The following is a 16,947-nucleotide window of genomic DNA, read 5'->3' as shown; positions in this document are numbered from 1 at the left end:
AATTTCCCCTTTCATTTAAAGATGAGCGTTACTGTTACTTTGCAAATTATAGATTTTAATATCTCTCCTACTTTCACTTCCCACTGAAATCTGACGGTTGTCTTTATGAATTTCTTCTAACTGAAAAAAGTTAAAATGAAATGTCTTCTGAGCCCAGGGAAGGAGAAAGAAGTATATTGAAAGATACATAAGCTGGACTGGGTGTGGAAAGTAAACACTGAGCTATTCACATGGGAATACGAGAAATAGATTTCTTTATACTTATTCCAATTTATAGAAATACACGAAAATTCTATTATAAAATATAGAGTTGAAACAAATTACCATAACGAAGAAACAAACAGGGGTGTAATTTTTAAAAATATAAATACACTTAAATAGGAAACTCTTTTTTTTTTTTAGTTTATTTTTGAGAGAGAGAGAGAGTGAATGTGTGGGAGCAAGTGGGGGAGGGTAAAGGGGACAGAGAGAGAGAGAGAGAGAGAGAGAGAGAGAGAGAGAGAATCCCATCGCGGGGCTCGAGCTCATTAACTATGAGATCATGACCTGAGCCAAAATCAAGAGTCACCCAGGCGCCCCAGATAATAAACTCTCAGATGCATTTAGCAAAGAAGGGTTGGATGCCAGCAGTATCATGCACTGTTCAGTCCTTCTTACTAATTTCTCCCAGCTATGCTTTCTGAACTCTAGTTTTTGTTGATTCTCCAAGGGGACTAGAAACATTAACAATCTTCAACATTGTTTTTATTTAATCCACTTAAGCATTATAGGCAGACCCCAGTTTACCGATTGCTTGTTGGCACCAAAGTACTAAGTTTTGCTCTATATTGACCGTAACAACTCAGTTCATTTATCCCGTCCACAACTGCTTGTTGAGCACCTATAATATGTCAGGTACAGTTCTAGGGGCTGAGGACACAGGAGTAAAAAAAGATGAATACAGCCCCTGAGTCTGAAGGAATTACATTCCAAAAAGCTAGATATTCAATAACAAGTGGTTACGCATATTTCAGGAGTGAGACATGTTGTGAATAAGAGGATAGATATCAGATGGGGCCAGCTATTTTAGAAAGAGTCATCAGGGGAGGCCTCCCTGAGGAGGTGACTGTTGAACAAAGACTATACTGTGCAAGGAGGAGGGGAGTAGGAGCGGAATTGGAAAGATGAGTGTGGCCAGCCTTGTAGGCCATGGCAAGGACTTAGAATTCTAGTCTGAGGCAGACTGGAAGCATTAGTACGATCTGGTTTACATTTTACAAAGATCTCTCTGGCTACACGGAGAACTGACTTTTGGGTAAAGTTGCCAGATGAAACACAGGAGGCCCAGTTAAATTTTTTTTTTTTTTTAAAGTAAGCTGTAGCCCCACATGGGACTCAAACTTACAACCTCGAGGTCAAGAGTCGCATCCTCTAATGACTGCACCAGCCTGGCACCCTGTGCCCAATGAAATTTAAATCTCAGATAAACAACAAATAATTCTGGCATCAATATGTCCCAAATATTGCATGGGACATACTTATACCAAAAAGATTACTGTGAGGCCAGAACCCCTGATATAAAACGCTACCACTAACCTTCCTGAGAGTTAATTCTCACCTGGGTCACTCTTTTGTTTTCCTGTCCCCTTTGACTTCCACCTTCCAAGCAAACCGCCCGGACCTGTTGCTCCTGGATTTCTGGCCTGGCTCAGAAGCTAATGGCAATGAGTGAGGAGCAGGAAGGAAAAGGCAAGGGGCCTTTGGCCAATGGCTCCTTTCTGGTCTCTCTCTGACCAGCCCCTGCCCATTTGCCCAATGCTGTGGGCTTCTTACCAATGACCGTCCTCCCTGAACCCACTTCAGAACATGCTAAAATCTCAAGGTATTGACACTATCTTTTTATCCCTAAGGCAATGCCACTGGAAGCTTGTGAGGACACACACACACACACACACACACACACGCTAATTAGACAGCCAGCCATTATTTCCTAAACACTGTTCTAAGCATGCTTGGGTACACCTAAGCCTTGACTATCTCTCCCCATGATGGTGAACTCTGAGAACAAGGTGAGCCTCTACCCAGCAGCAATATGCTTTGACCAATGAGGTGGTCACAAACACTTGCCAACAATGGGTCATCCCGGAGACACAAAATGGGGACCTAATTATGAAAATAATTATGGAGACCTAATTGTGGACAGCCAAAGAACTAGAGCTGGTTTTCTAGAGTGATATATTCGCGTGCTAGGGCTGCCATAACAAAATACCACAGACCGGGTGGTTTAAACAACAGAAATCTATTTCCTTGACGTTCCGGAGGCTGGAGGTCCAAGGTGTCTGCAAGGCCAGTTTCTCCTGAGGTCTCTCTCCCGGGCTTGCCGATGGCTGCCTTCTTGCTGTGTCCTCACATGGCCTTTCCTCATTGTGCACACATCCCTGATGCCTCTCTATGTGTCCAAGTTTCCTCTTCTTCTAAAGATACCAGTCATATTGGATTAGGGATCACCCTCCGGGACTCATTTTCCCTTAATCTCTCCCTTGAAAGGCCCTGTCTCCAAATAGAGTCACATTCTGAGATACTGGGACTTCCAAGTACAAATTTTGGAGGGATGCAACGCAGCCTCTAACAAGTGAGGAGACAGTGGCAGTCGAAGTCGTCATCAACTGAAGGACTGAAGGACCAACGTGGGTTCCCCAAACAGTGGAACAGTGGGGCCCTGCTGGTGGCAGTCAGAGTGAGAAACACATGAATGGAACGCAGGGACAGACGGTTAACTGGGTCCAGCATCTCTCCAACCCGCAATGTGAAATATCAGCCCTCTCATTATATGAGCAGTTGCTGTTTTTTTCCTAACTGGGAGTAAATTAGACCATAAGGAATATGGAAGGATTATGAAAGCATGTCTAACGATTTATTAAAAACTGAATTCTAAATAACCCCTGATCCTTAAAGTTTGATAATCGTCAACCACAAATTATGTTTAAAAGGTTTCAAATGTCTTTTTGACATGGCAAGGACATAATAAAACTTTTGATGATGGCTGAATAATAACACACAAAAGATTTTGGAAACCACTACCCAGAGTAGTGCTTTTCAAACGTTTCAAAAACTATGAATCTGATGTCAAAGGAGAGTGAACCACTGGCTGGGAGAGGAGAGAGAAATGGATGGTTGTGTTTTATGACAAAAATGTATTGTAAGCTTACATTCTACGATGTATTTCTTTTTATTTTTATTTTATTTATTTATTTTTTTAACAAAGTTGGAAATCTTTTTTTTTAATTATTATTTTAGAGAGAGAGAGAGAGAGCACATGTGGGAGAGAGGGACAGAAAGAGAGAGAGAGAGAGAGAGAGAGAGAATCTTAAGCAGACTCCACACTCAGTGTGAGCCCAACGGGGGCTCCCTCCCATGGCCCTGGGATCACCACCTGAGCCAGAATCAAGAGTTGGATGCTCAACCAACTGAACCACCCAGGAGCCCCTTTTTTATTTTGATTTTAAAAGTAGGTTGTATTTGTCCTACTGTCCCCCAAATCCTCAAGATAATTTCACTTCCCAACAAGACACGTGATGCGTGTTGGGTAGCTTTGTCTGACCCCTGGCATCACAGTTCCACACCTGGATTATTTGTGCCCCAATTTGAGAATCCAAGCCTCCAAGTTTTGATTGCCTTCTCCTAGAACATAGTTGCCCTCTGGACAAAAAGATTGACACACATCCTCATTAAGTCTCAGCCACAGGACTTGCTGCAGGCATACAAGCAGGAAATGAAGGTCTCACATCTAGTGCAGATAAAACCAGAATCTCTCCTTTTCCATCACAAGCAGCCAAACCTACAAATCTCCCTGACCACTCCAGGAACTCCCACCATTTCTTTGGTGCTTAATGTATCAGTTAGCAATTGCTACACTTATGCCACATTAAAACACACACACACACACACACACACACACACACACACGTAAAACTTAGGTGGCATAAAATTATAAGCCTTTATTTTCACTCGTGACTCTATGAGTTGGCTGAGTAGTTCTGCTGATCTTGGTGAGGCCTCACTAGGCAGTTCTTGCCTTGGCGAGGGGTCACTTACCTACGTGGCAGTCAACTGGTTGTTAGTTAATATAGGATGGTCTTGGCTGGGGTGACTGGCTTTGCTCCACATGGTTTCTCCTCCGCCAGGAAGTGAGCCTAGGCTCGCTCTCATGGTGTAGGCATGGGGGAGTAGAGGTGTGCAGGACCTCATGAGGCCAGGAGGTCGGAGGTGAGGCCCCATTCTATTGATCAAAGTGAGATAAAAGGACAGGTCGGATTCAAGGGACAGGAAAATAGATCATACTTTTGATGGGGAGAGGGGCAAAGCCACATTGCAAAGGACAGAGGTTCAGGGAAGGTTGGAGAAGTGGGGCATTTTCTTAATCACTTTACCATAGGAGGTGTTCCAAGTCACCATTTTTTGTAAGCAGAGTTCTAGATTCATATTATCCTTTTCTCTACTGCTTCCTTAGAGAGCTCAGGGAATGTTATGAGAACCCAGATCCAATGTTAATGAAACCCAGATGGAATACTGGCTGTGATTGATTTTAAGCCCTCTTTGGGCATCAGGTTTAGCTACTTATGTGTATTCATTGCTGGGAGAAGAAGGGAGAGTGCAGGTTTTCCCTAATAATGACTGTCCCAAAGTCCAACGGTTGACTGATGATGGGATTGCTCTGGTAGACTGAGCCAAGTCCTTGATAAAAGTGAGGTATATTAATGGGGAATTTATTTAGACTCATGACAATCTGGCATCTGCTGGAGCACAGATTTCAATCATGTAAAGAAAGAAAAGTCTGTCAAAAATGTGGGGGAGAAAAATTATGTAAGTCAGTAATGCTTAGATGTATATAGAAGAAAAATAAATTACAGTTTTGAAGCTAGTTCAAGAAACTTTGGTAATGATGAGCCAGATTTATAGCACATAAAACATAGTTTTTCCGTGGAAGCACATCTCATAGTTAAAAGAGAATCTACAAAAGAAGCTTAGCTCTTCATTTTGAAAGTGTATCATTATACTGCTCAGATATTCACTTCCCTTTTATCCGTGACTCAAGATGAATATTAGGGGAAGGATAAGGAGGACTCACGTAGTTTTGGGAAGGGCCATGCAAAGTGAATTTTAGAATGCAGAATGATGGGGCATTGATTGGGCACCGTGACACGTACATTATCTCATCTAGTCTCCACCATAACATTGTTGGATTGGCATTAACAGCCCCTGACTTTATAGGTGAGGAAGCTGAGGCTCACAGCGGTCAAGCAACTCGCCCAAATTCACACAACTAGTGAGAGTGAGAGCCAAAATGGAGCCCTAATCTGGTTTCCATTTTTTTTCTGGCTATGGACTGCTACACTACAACAGCTCACTGCCAACTTGGGAAACCTCGTCTTTGTTTTTGAAAATACAAAAGTACTGACCTGGTTTTTATTCTTCAGGGTTTGTTTTTCTTTTTTCTTTTCCCCCTCAAAGGCAAAGGGAAAAGCCTATATAACGGCACACGAATGCCTCGCTTTTTGTTCATGGTCTTCCTTGGAATGAACTTTCTCAAACTAAAGACAGAGAGACTAGTCCTCACGGGCTAAAAACCAGCAGAGATGGTAAACAGAAACAATGCAGTGACCCCAAAGTTGACCAATTTGAAGAAGAACTTTGCTCCAGGTCAAGCTTGAGGGAGAGGGGAAGACAGCCACCCACACTAGATGTATGCCCAGGGCTCTGCTGCTGTGGGCTCCCGTGCCAGCATCCACGGTGAGGTAATTCTAGAGAACAGCAGGACTCATTCATTCCACATGCCTTCTCAGACAGTTAGGGTAAACAACTTTCAGATGCATTTCCTGTTAGCTTAAAAAATGTTTCCATAGTTGTACTAGTCAAATAGTATTTGAAAATTCCCTTTTTGTGTTTCCTCTAAAAGTACTTTCTTTTGCAAGAGGTTTGCCGGATATGATGTCATCCTAATTATTCCTTGACCAATTTTATCACCAACTATTTCAAATCTAGACAGTTTATCCAGCTTTACAAGGTGGTTAGTGTCACTCTGGGAATGTCCAAAATAGTGACTACGGGAATATTTCAATTCCATGGCCACATCCTTCAGCTGGAGTAATGTGTAACCCTGTCTGCCTGATGAGCATTTACTGTGTAGCTTGGAGACAGAACTAATTGGTTGTGGAGTCATGAGAAACATTTCTAAAGTGGCTTAAAAAATCTGCAGCTGGAAACATGAAAGAAAATAATGAATTGACAGCTAGTTCTTATGCGGACTTCTAAGAGCAAACTGTTCAACATTGTGGCAAATGATGCCACCTTCACAATTATCCCTTGAGTCCCTAAACAGAGTTCAGAGTTCAGTGCTTCCCATTTTCCTGGCCTGGATTTTCTCAGCGATTTTCAACCAGTGGAAACAATCCTTCTGGGCTCCCCAGAGGTATGTGTAGACAGAGAAAAAGTTGAATCCAGCTTTACAGAGATCGGCCCTTCTGTTAAGATTCTTGCCTCAGTGACAAGAGAAAAGAAGACGGAAATGCTGCTATCTTGTTATTAAATCACTTGGGACAATGATAAGTCATTCTGTGAGAAGGATAAGGAAGTAGACATACGATATTGGAAGTTTCAAAGCAGAGATAGTTCCAGAACTTATTTGGAAAATGACATGCGCCATAGATAAACTCTATTGAGAAAGAGTAGTCTCCTATCATGAGAATTTTTTCAGCCTCATGAAACTTGGCAGCTTCCATCTAAAGAAGTGGGGTAGAGGCCAGCACCTCTGGCAATAGTGGCTAGTTATTGGTGTGTATATTGAAGTCTGAGAATCTCCTTTGTTCAAAGCAAATTCTGGCTGGCCCCGCTCACCCATGGGACTCAAGCCCTCAGCAGTCCAGGGAGGTTCCAACTCATGACCCTAACAGCATGAGGATGTCTGGAGATAGTTAGGGAATGGTCTGCTGGAGACTTTGGGACCCCTCGGCCCCGAAGACCTGGGAATCCTCCTGACCTAACTCTGGACATCACGTGGCAAGATTACAAATGGCATTGGCATATCACTGACGCAGGGGAACCAGACATGAGACCTTGGCTATCTTTAAGATAAAATCAGGGCTAGCCTTCTGACTGCCAAGTGACTGTTGCTATTCAAAACAGAAGATTCCCACTTCTCTTCTGGATGTGAGGTTGATTTGGCTTCAACACCCATTTCTTCACGGATCGTCTGGATTGATGGGCTTGTCAAGTTGATCATGTGGCTTACCTGGCTGGCTAAGAGGAGGCCTTTTCCTTCCCAAGCCAGTACTCTCTCTTCTGTAACCCTTTGTTCCCTACAGATACAACTTCTCTTCTAAACCTCCCAACTTGTGAGACTCATCCTGTCCTCCTTCCCACTCTTGCTTCCACAGAAAAGGCATCAAGATCAACCAGGGCCTCAGAGCCACATTTCAACCCTAAATGGCCATGGTTTGTTTTTACAATAAAGAGGAGGAATGAGTGGGCCCACGCTCCTTTGGAATTTGAAAGAAATTTCCTTGCCTAGAGGGCTGATGACTTGGGCTTCAGTTCTCCCTTTCCTTCTAAATGTGCTTCTTAAGGAATAACCCAGAAAAACCCTCCTTAGTCATCAGCAATCAAACATGTGAAAACTGTGAGCTCGTCTGCACCTCCTTTCTTGTAAGGGCACAACAAACCGGGAGTCAGTTTGAGACACCTGTTGAGGAATAGTTACCCTTCCTTCAAGTTATCTTGAAGAGCTCATTTGAATGATCATCAGAGCGGAAGAGTACAGACCTTCTTGACTTGCAGTGGGGTTACATCCCAGTAAACCCACGGCGAGTTGGAAATACCATAAGTCAAAAGTGCATTTGATACACCTAATCTGCCGAACATCATAGCTCAGTGCAGCCTGCCTTAAAAGGGCTCGGGACACTTACACTGGGGCACACTGGAGCAAAATAATCTAGCACAAAGAGCGTTTTATTAAAAAAGCATGTAATTTACTGGACACTGTACTAAAAGTGAAAAGCAGGATGGTTGTATGGGGACAGAATGCTGTAAGTGGGTTGTACACCCCTGTCGTCGTGTAGCTGAATAGGAGCTGCGGCCACAGCCACTGCCCAGCATCACAAGAGTATTACATGGCGAATCGCTAGACTGCAAAAAGATCGTAATTTAAAATTTGACATACAGTTTCTACTGAATGCATATTGCTTCTTACCATCCTAAAGTTGAAAAATCATAAGTTGAACAATCATAAGCCAGGGACCAACAGGGACCGAGGGGAACACTACAAGAAACCAAAGGAAAAAAAATAATAGTACGAGTATTGGGGGGGGGGGGGAGCAGAAGAAAAGAAAAAAAATTAATAATTTGAAAGCCTGAGGTTAGAGCTCATAGTTTTTTGTTTTTTGTTTTTTTTTAATTTTTTTTCAACGTTTATTTATTTTTGGGACAGAGAGAGACAGAGCATGAACGGGGGAGGGGCAGAGAGAGAGGGAGACACAGAATCGGAAACAGGCTCCAGGCTCTGAGCCATCAGCCCAGAGCCCGACGCGGGGCTCGAACTCACGGACCGCGAGATCGTGACCTGGCTGAAGTCGGACGCTTAACCGACTGTGCCACCCAGGCGCCCCTAGAGCTCATAGTTTTAAAAATTGTTTCATATTTTTATAAAACTCAGTTCACCAAAGATTTTTCTGGGGGGTTTATTGTGTGCTAGACAATCTGCTAAGTTCAGGAAATAGAAAGATGAGTAAGACCAAATCTCTCTCCTAGAAAAACTATGTTAAGCACACAGTAAACATTCAATAAATGTCAGTTCTCTTTTTTCGGCTAGGGAGAGAATTCCTGAATTAATGAATATTTATTGTGGATGGCTAAGGGTTTCTAAAAATAATGTACTGTGGCAGAGAAGGCTAGCTATCCCCCTCAATACCTCCTTATCTCCTTTGACCAGGCATATTTTTTTTAAATTTTTTTTTCAACGTTTTTTATTTATTTTTGGGACAGAGAGAGACAGAGCATGAACGGGGGAGGGGCAGACAGAGAGGGAGACACAGAATCGGAAACAGGCTCCAGGCTCTGAGCCATCAGCCCAGAGCCCGATGCGGGGCTCAAACTCACGGACCACGAGATCGTGACCTGGCTGAAGTCAGACGCTTAACCGACTGTGCCACCCAGGCGCCCCTGACCAGGCATATTAATAGAGTCCCCTTCCCAGCCCCTTTGTAAATAACCGCGACCATGTGACTAAGTTCTAGCCAATGGCAGGTGACGACCAGAAGAAATGCGTTGCTTCTGAGCTGAGGATCTTTAACAAGTTATCTGTACCTTGTCTCTGAGCAATTTCATGACTACCTCAAGCTGTGCAATAGACCGGATTTTGTCACAATGAGTGAAGGTAGACGATGAGACCCACCCTGAAGAAGGTTTTAATAGAGGGCTGGACGTGATCAAATTTGTTAGAGTAAAATTCTCCTGATGACAGGTAGGAGATGATTCGCTTCAGGGCAAGACTACTGGGCAAGAAGACTAGTTAACAGTCAATTGCAAAAATTCAGGTGAGACATGATTACGGTCTGAAAAACAATGCCTGTGGGTGTGAAGCAATTATTAAAAATTGTATCTTCAGGCCTCAGTGGCTAAAAGTTATCTGAAGGCAGATGGGATTGGGAAACAGGCTCGTAGCTCAGGGACAGTCAGGAAGGAAGGTTCTAACCGCTTTTTCCACTTCTTCCTCTTGCTCCTCGTTCTCCCCATGCCTGATTATTTTCCATTTTTCAAACATCGGGATACACCCCTGAGCGCGCATACAAGGGAGTCAATGTTAGTGAAAGTTCCAAATCCTATGATTGCACTCCACATCCAGACCATAGTCAAATACCACTAAAAATTATTTATAAAAATGTCTTTGGTCAGCAACTCCTTAACTAGCCATTGGAAGGAATGTCGCTAGAGAAAAAGACCAATAAATAGAAAGCACACAGAGTGAACATGCATCCGGATATTTTAGTCTAGTTTCAGGAAAAGCAGAACAGAAAAAGATAAGGAGGAAAATATTTAAACACATCGCTTTAAAAATTTTTTATAATGAAGGGAAAATGTGTGAAAAACAAATTTTAGGCTGAAGAACTGAATTTTAGGCACCAGGAAACTGCAAAGGGTTTGATGCCCTAAATCATTGCCAGGATACAGTAGAAACACATTTATATCCTTGGTCTGAATTAGGCAACTCAAATCTTTGCAATAATCCACTGGAGCAATGCATGCTGGCATTGTCGGCCTGAAGCTCAGAAATCAAAATGATACCTCTGGACCTTGATTTTATAAATATGTTTTTTCCTAGATTAAATTAAAGAGTGGTGTCTTTGCCAAAGTTCAGAAATACCGTGTTTCCCGATAAGCAGATTTAGCACCTTTCTTTTGACTCCACATTCAGCTGTACAACTGTGTTACTCCTTGAGGTATCTATTAATATTCCTAGCACTTAATATATGATTGATTTGTGATTCCTAAATTAGCTGTTCAAACTTTTAAGAAAAACTACAAGCCCCGTGTATAACTCTTTAGCAACATTGATTTAGGAAAGAGACAAATTGTTTTGGCAGTCTGAGAGGTTCTCGCTTTGATTATAAGGAAAGGAAAAATTTTTTTAAATGCCTCTCTGTCTCAGAGTGTTCTTAGTAGGCAGAAAAATAGTTTATTCTTTGAAGATAAAATGTAGAGTCAGATTCAGAAAGGAAATGTCTGCCAATTGAAACAGCAATGAGAATTAGTTACATATCCTGGAAAAATAAGATTGAGCCCAACTCTGTTGATATTACTTAGTAAGATTGGACACCAGAATTGGCAAAAATATTTCTTATTCAACTATTTTATGGAAATCCTATGAAAATAATTGGAAACAGAAACGTTAAATTGCTTCACCAGAGAGAATGCACATTCCTTCTCTTCTAGCCTCAACGTTTTGCAAATCTATAGAAAAGTTTTGGAAAGAGACTACATTTTAAAAATCCTCAATATGTGGAACAGATATGAAAGTTAACTGTGAAGCAAGGTTTTATATAGCAAACTTTTTTCCACTGACTTTCTTCTTAAAATGGAATCGATATATTCTACTGCTTCAAAACACAAATGACTTCCAAAAGGAAATAAAAATTGAACCCAAGAATGCAGCACATCTCCTCTATAGCATGAATCTAAAGTAAATTAAATTGGCTTTGTTACTCCTATTACACAAAAATAAAAATACCTCAAGCAAAAGTTATAGAAATGTGGAGCCATTGTGCAAAGGTGTGGCATTGACAAACATCCAAGGCTTACCAACATGGTCCTAATTCCCATGGATACAAGTCTGTCCCAATTCAAGTTTCTACTTTATGGCTTGTTCTAAGGCTTGCTGCCACTTACTAACCTCTATCAACTGAGATTTCATGAATTTAGTGCTCAGTGATCATTAAATTGTTTAGGACCAGTTACTAGCACGAAGTGAATGAGCCACTGTGCAGTGATGCTTATTTACAAAAGTGCTACTTTCAGGTGTGGTCCCAAACCTTTTGGGACCAATCGTAGTGCAGAAACTAAGACTAACATCAAGGGGCATCTTGCTCAACTACAAAGGGACCCATAGAATCAAAGATGGATCGGAAATGCTTGCTAAAAGTTGCTCACCACAAGTAATTGAGAACCACTGGTCTACACTGAATTAGGAGATATAATCCTATCCCATGTGTCTGCATGTGGGGACAGGAAGATGCCAGATGAAAAGGAAAGGAATGCTTTGATCATCGCAAAGTGTATTTTTTTAAAAAACACAAAACAAAAAGTTTCCAAAGGATGATGGGAACTTCTAAAACTACGATCCACCTTCTACATTGGACCTTAGGGTCTAGTCAAAGAAAAGATACATGGCCTAATTGTCAGTATGACAGCTAATTTTCAAAATTGATGACAAATAGTGAGTAGCACATAATACGAGTCAAAAAAATTACCCAAAATCAAATCATCTGCAAATAATTATGCTAATATTTTAGAGAAAGCATTTCTAAGTTGTTTCCAGTATCATACAGTTCACTTAATATATCATGATTATCTCTCACAGTCAATAAATATGCTTCTCCATCAACATTGTCAATAACTGCAGAATATTCCATTTTACGAATAAGTCAAATTTTGTTTACCAATCTGCAGCTGTTGAGTATTTAGATTATTTAGATGTATCATGTTTCCATCTTTTTGCTTTTAATCTATTTGTATCTCTATAAAGTGTGTTTCTTGTAGACATGCATATTCGATCTTACTTTTTCACCCATCTACAATCTCTGCCTTTCGACTGGAATACTAGACTATTCTTATTTAACATTATTATTGACATGGTTAGGTTTGAATCCTGCCTTTGTTTTCTATTTGTCTCTCTGTGTTTTGTTTCCTTTCTCCTATTTCTCTCCCTTTTATTGTATTGAATATTTCTCACGATTTCATTCAATCTCCTTTGTTGGCTTATTACGTCTGTTTGTTGTGTTGTGCTAATGGATGTTTAAGATTTATAGTTTACATACTTCACTTCTCAAGGTATACTCTGAAGTGATACCTGTTCACATATAGTGCAAAAATCTCACATTTCTCTCCTCCTGATCTTTGTACCTTTTTCGTCTATGCATTTTGCTTCTACATATGTCATAAACCTGCTTAGATAATCATAATTTTTGCTTTGAACACTTATCTTTTAAAGACAGTTCGATGATAAGAAGCATCCTTTATATTTATCCACATAATATTTCAGTGTTCTTTTGTTACCATTTCTATTGTTCTCTGGCTTGGATTCTTTTGTTTAGATCAACATTTCCATCTGGAATTATTTTCCTTCTGCCTAAAGGACTGAATTCAACATCTCTTGTAGTGTTTGTCAGATGGTGATCACGTCTTTCTGATTTTGTGCATCTCAAAAAGTCTTTGATTGGCCTTGGTTTTTGAAAGATAATTTCACTGGGTATAGAATTCAAGGTTGAAAGGTTTTTTGGTTTTGTTTTTTTTTTTTTTTTTCCTTTTGTTACATTAAATACAATACACTGTCTTTTTACTTGAATTGCTTCTGGTAAGAAGCAATCCTCTCCCCTGTGTCTTTTTGTGTTATATGTTTCTTTTCCTCCTACTGCTTTTAAAATTTGTCTTTATCATTGATTTTCAACAATATGGTTATGATGGACCTTACATTTTTCTTTATGTTATTATGCTGGAGGTTTGTTGGGCTTCTTGAATATATGGGCTTATAGTTTTTATCAAACTTTCGGCTATTACTTGTCAACTATTTTTTTCTGTGTCCATTGTTCTGTTTCACAGAATCCAGTTCCATGCAGATATATCGCCACTTAATCACTGATGCTCTCATTTCATTTTTCAAAAATATTTATTTATTTTGAGAGAGAGAGTGCACATGAGTGGAGGAGGGGCAGAGAGAGAGAGAGAGAGAAAGAGAGAGGGAGAGAGAGAGAGAGGGAGAGAGAGAGAGAGAATCCCAAGCAAGCTCTTCACTGCACAGAGCCCTATGTGGGGTTCCATCCCACAAACCATGAGATCATGACCTGAGCTGAAATCAAGAGTCAGACGCTCAACTGACTAAGCCATCCAGGGACCCCTTGGTCTTTTCATATTAAGGAAATTCTTTTCTCTTTGTGTGTTTCCAGTAGTTTCCTTGGTATGTCTTCAAGTTCACCAATTGTCTCAGTTTGGCCTGCCATAACAAAACCATAGACTGGCTTAAATGACAGACATTTGTTTCCCACAATTTGGAGGCCAAGAGGTTGATTTGATTCTTGCAGAGAGCCCTCTTCCTGGTTTGCAGAGGCCACTTTCTCACTGTGTCCTCACTTGGTCAAGAGGAAACGACCCCTCTCTCATCCTCTTGTTTTTTTATATATATTTATTTATTTTTGAGAGGAAGAGAGAGAGAGAGAGTGCACAGGTGGGGAAAGGGCAGAGAGAGAGGGGGACAGGATCCAAAGCAGCCTACCTTTCAGGCTTCCTATTCGAGGCTTGAACTCACGAACTGAACCCTGGGATCATGACTTCAGCTGACACTTAACCAGCTGAGCCACCTAGGCGCCCCTCTTATCCTCTTTTTGTCAAGTCTCAAATCCCATCATGAGGGCCCCACCCCCATGCCATCACTCAACCCTAATTACCTCCCAAAGGGCCAACCAATCTCCCAAAACCCTCACATCAGGTGTTAGAGCCTCAATATAAGAATTTGGTGATGGTGGTTGTTGGTGGGGGGACACAATTCAGGATATGGCACTAATCATTTTGGGGAGCAATTTCTAATCTGCTCTTAATCTCATCTAGTATGTTTTTAATCTCAGTGTAGTTTTCATTAGAAATAACAAAGAAGTTTGATATATATATATTTTGTATCTTATCTCTTTGTATCTGTATATGTTCCAGGTGCAAATTTTTCTGTAGCTTCTTGAACATATAGAATATAGTCATAACAACTCTATCATCTGGTCATTTCTGGTTTGATGTAATTTTTTTTTTTTTTATCATTAGAGGTTGTATTTTCCTGCTTCTTAACATGCCTTCATCAAATGCCCAACATTGTGATTTTTAACTCGTTGGGTCCTGGATATTTTTGTATTCCCATAAATATTCCTGAGCTTTGGTCTAGAACACAGGTAAGCTACTTGAAGACAGTTTTAATCCTTTCAGATCTTTTAAGTTTGTCAAGCGGGTCCAGAACAGTGTTTAGTCCAGCCCTAACTTTCATCTACTACCAAGAGCTCATGTTACCCCAGTAATTTCACTGAGGCAAAGGCCTTTGAGCACTCTACTGCATGTTCCATAAATTATGAGGTTTTCTACTTTGGCTTGTTGGAACACGAACTATTCCTGACTGTATGAACACAGGCCAGTGCTGCCTCTGGATTTTGTCAGTGGTTCTTCTCCAGGCCTCAGGTAAATTCTTCTCACACATGCCCTAATCAGTACTCAGCTAAAGACTCAACGGGGACCCTCTGCAGATCTCCAGAGCTCCCCCTCTGAGCTTCTCTCTTCTCTCTGGTACTTTGCCCAGGAAGCTCTAGCCACCTTGGCCTTCCCAGACTCATGTTTCCAGGTCCTCAACTCAGGTAGACATTTGGCTCTGCCTTAATTACCCTTCCTACACTGCTTCCTGAGACCTCTGGACCTGCAGGAAGCTGGAGTGACCATCAGCCTCACCTCTCTGCTTCCCATTTCTCAAGGATCTCTCTACTTCATAGCCTTAGAAAGCTTTGTTTCATATATAGTTTTCCGCCGTTGGGGTTGCTTCAGGCTGGAGGGTGAATCCAGTCCCTGTCACTCCATCTTGACTGGAAGTGCCCTTTTTTTTTTTTTTTTTTTAAATTACTTTATATATTAAGAATCTCAACCTTCCATCCCTCATATATTGCGGACTGGAAGCTATACTTAACTCTCCTTGTAGAGTCACTCCTGGAGCCCAGGTCTAAAAGAAGAAAGCCAAAAAAAAATATAAAACTCACGTGGGTCCAAACTCTGAGCTAGAAATAAGCTAAATTGGTTCTCAGATTGGGAAGCTGTGTAATAGTGAGACGTCACATACTCAATTGGATTGCTCTGTAATAGGAGACTTTGATAAATACATGCCTAGGAATAAACTATCCCAGAAATAGGTCAGGTCTATATACTCAAGCAAATTAAAAACAAAATAAAAGCTGGGGCGACTGGGTGGCTCAGTTGGTTGAGCGTCTGACTTCGGCTCAGGTCATGATCTCGCGGTTCGTGAGTTCGAGCCCCACGTCGGGCTCTGTGCTGACAGCTCAGAGCCTGCAGCGTGCTTGAGATTCTGTTTCCCCCTCTCTCTCTGCCCCACCCCTGCTTGTGCTCTGTCTCTCTCTGTCTTTCAAAAATGAATAAACATAAAAAAAAATTAAAAACAAAATAAAAGCAGCTAAGTATGAAATCATTCATTTCTTCACCTAATAAATATATTAAACACTTACCATGTGCCTGGGGCTTTTAAAAATGCAATTCATAACATTTGATATTAAATATGAATTACGTAAACTTTAATTGACACGTACAGAAAAAGGTACATCACTGACACTTCCTGAATTTCTCTAAAAATTTAGGAGGTAGCAATCACTGGGAGCTATTTCAACCCTGTGAGGCACAGATTTGTTTTCAGTTGCCATTTGCCTGAGAAGTCGCAGAAAAAAAAAGATTGTTTTCAAATGAGGGCAAATAAGAGATAATTGCAAATGTGTCCCTTAAATATCACAAGAAATTAGTTTAATAAAAGAACATATGGAAATGTGTGGCCTCTAATAAGCTATGTACAATATTAGTGCGTCAGGTATCTATATGAAGAAATTCACTACAAAGATAGCTACTATTGCCATTTAAATCTCCCCAGTACTTTGTTCCAAATGAAAGTTATGACGCTTCCAAAGCTATAGATGATGCTACAGAGGGTAAAAACAGCCCCAAGGTTGTGAGTTTGGATTATTCATTATAATGCATTTACATTTCAGTATGGAATCCCAAAGCGCAGGTAGATTCCCCACATTTTACCTAATTATTTTCGTTGCCAACGCAACACAACCAATACAACCCACACCAGTATCCACTATAATTAGTTAATTTACTATAATTAATAGTCACGAATTGCTTGTTAATAGCCTATTTTGGAATAATTTTAGGTTCACAGGAAGCATTGCAGACAATGCAGAGAGTTCCCATATACCTTCCCGAATGATTTCCCTTAACGTTAACCCTTTACATAAGTTGCGATGGCACGTGTACCAAAGCTAAGAAACCAGCACGGGCACATAACTGTTAAACAAACACCAATTGTGTGGAATAACTCAAATATCATCCAAATGGGCGTAAACAGATGCTTTTTCCAAAGGAAAAACTACTACCATGTTGGCTAATAAAGAATACCCT

The sequence above is a fragment of the Herpailurus yagouaroundi genome, unplaced genomic scaffold, assembly GCF_014898765.1.
Source record: "Herpailurus yagouaroundi ecotype Mexico unplaced genomic scaffold, PumYag 202, whole genome shotgun sequence".
NCBI classification, from domain to species: domain Eukaryota; kingdom Metazoa; phylum Chordata; class Mammalia; order Carnivora; family Felidae; genus Herpailurus; species Herpailurus yagouaroundi.
This window is presented reverse-complemented; position numbering follows the sequence as displayed.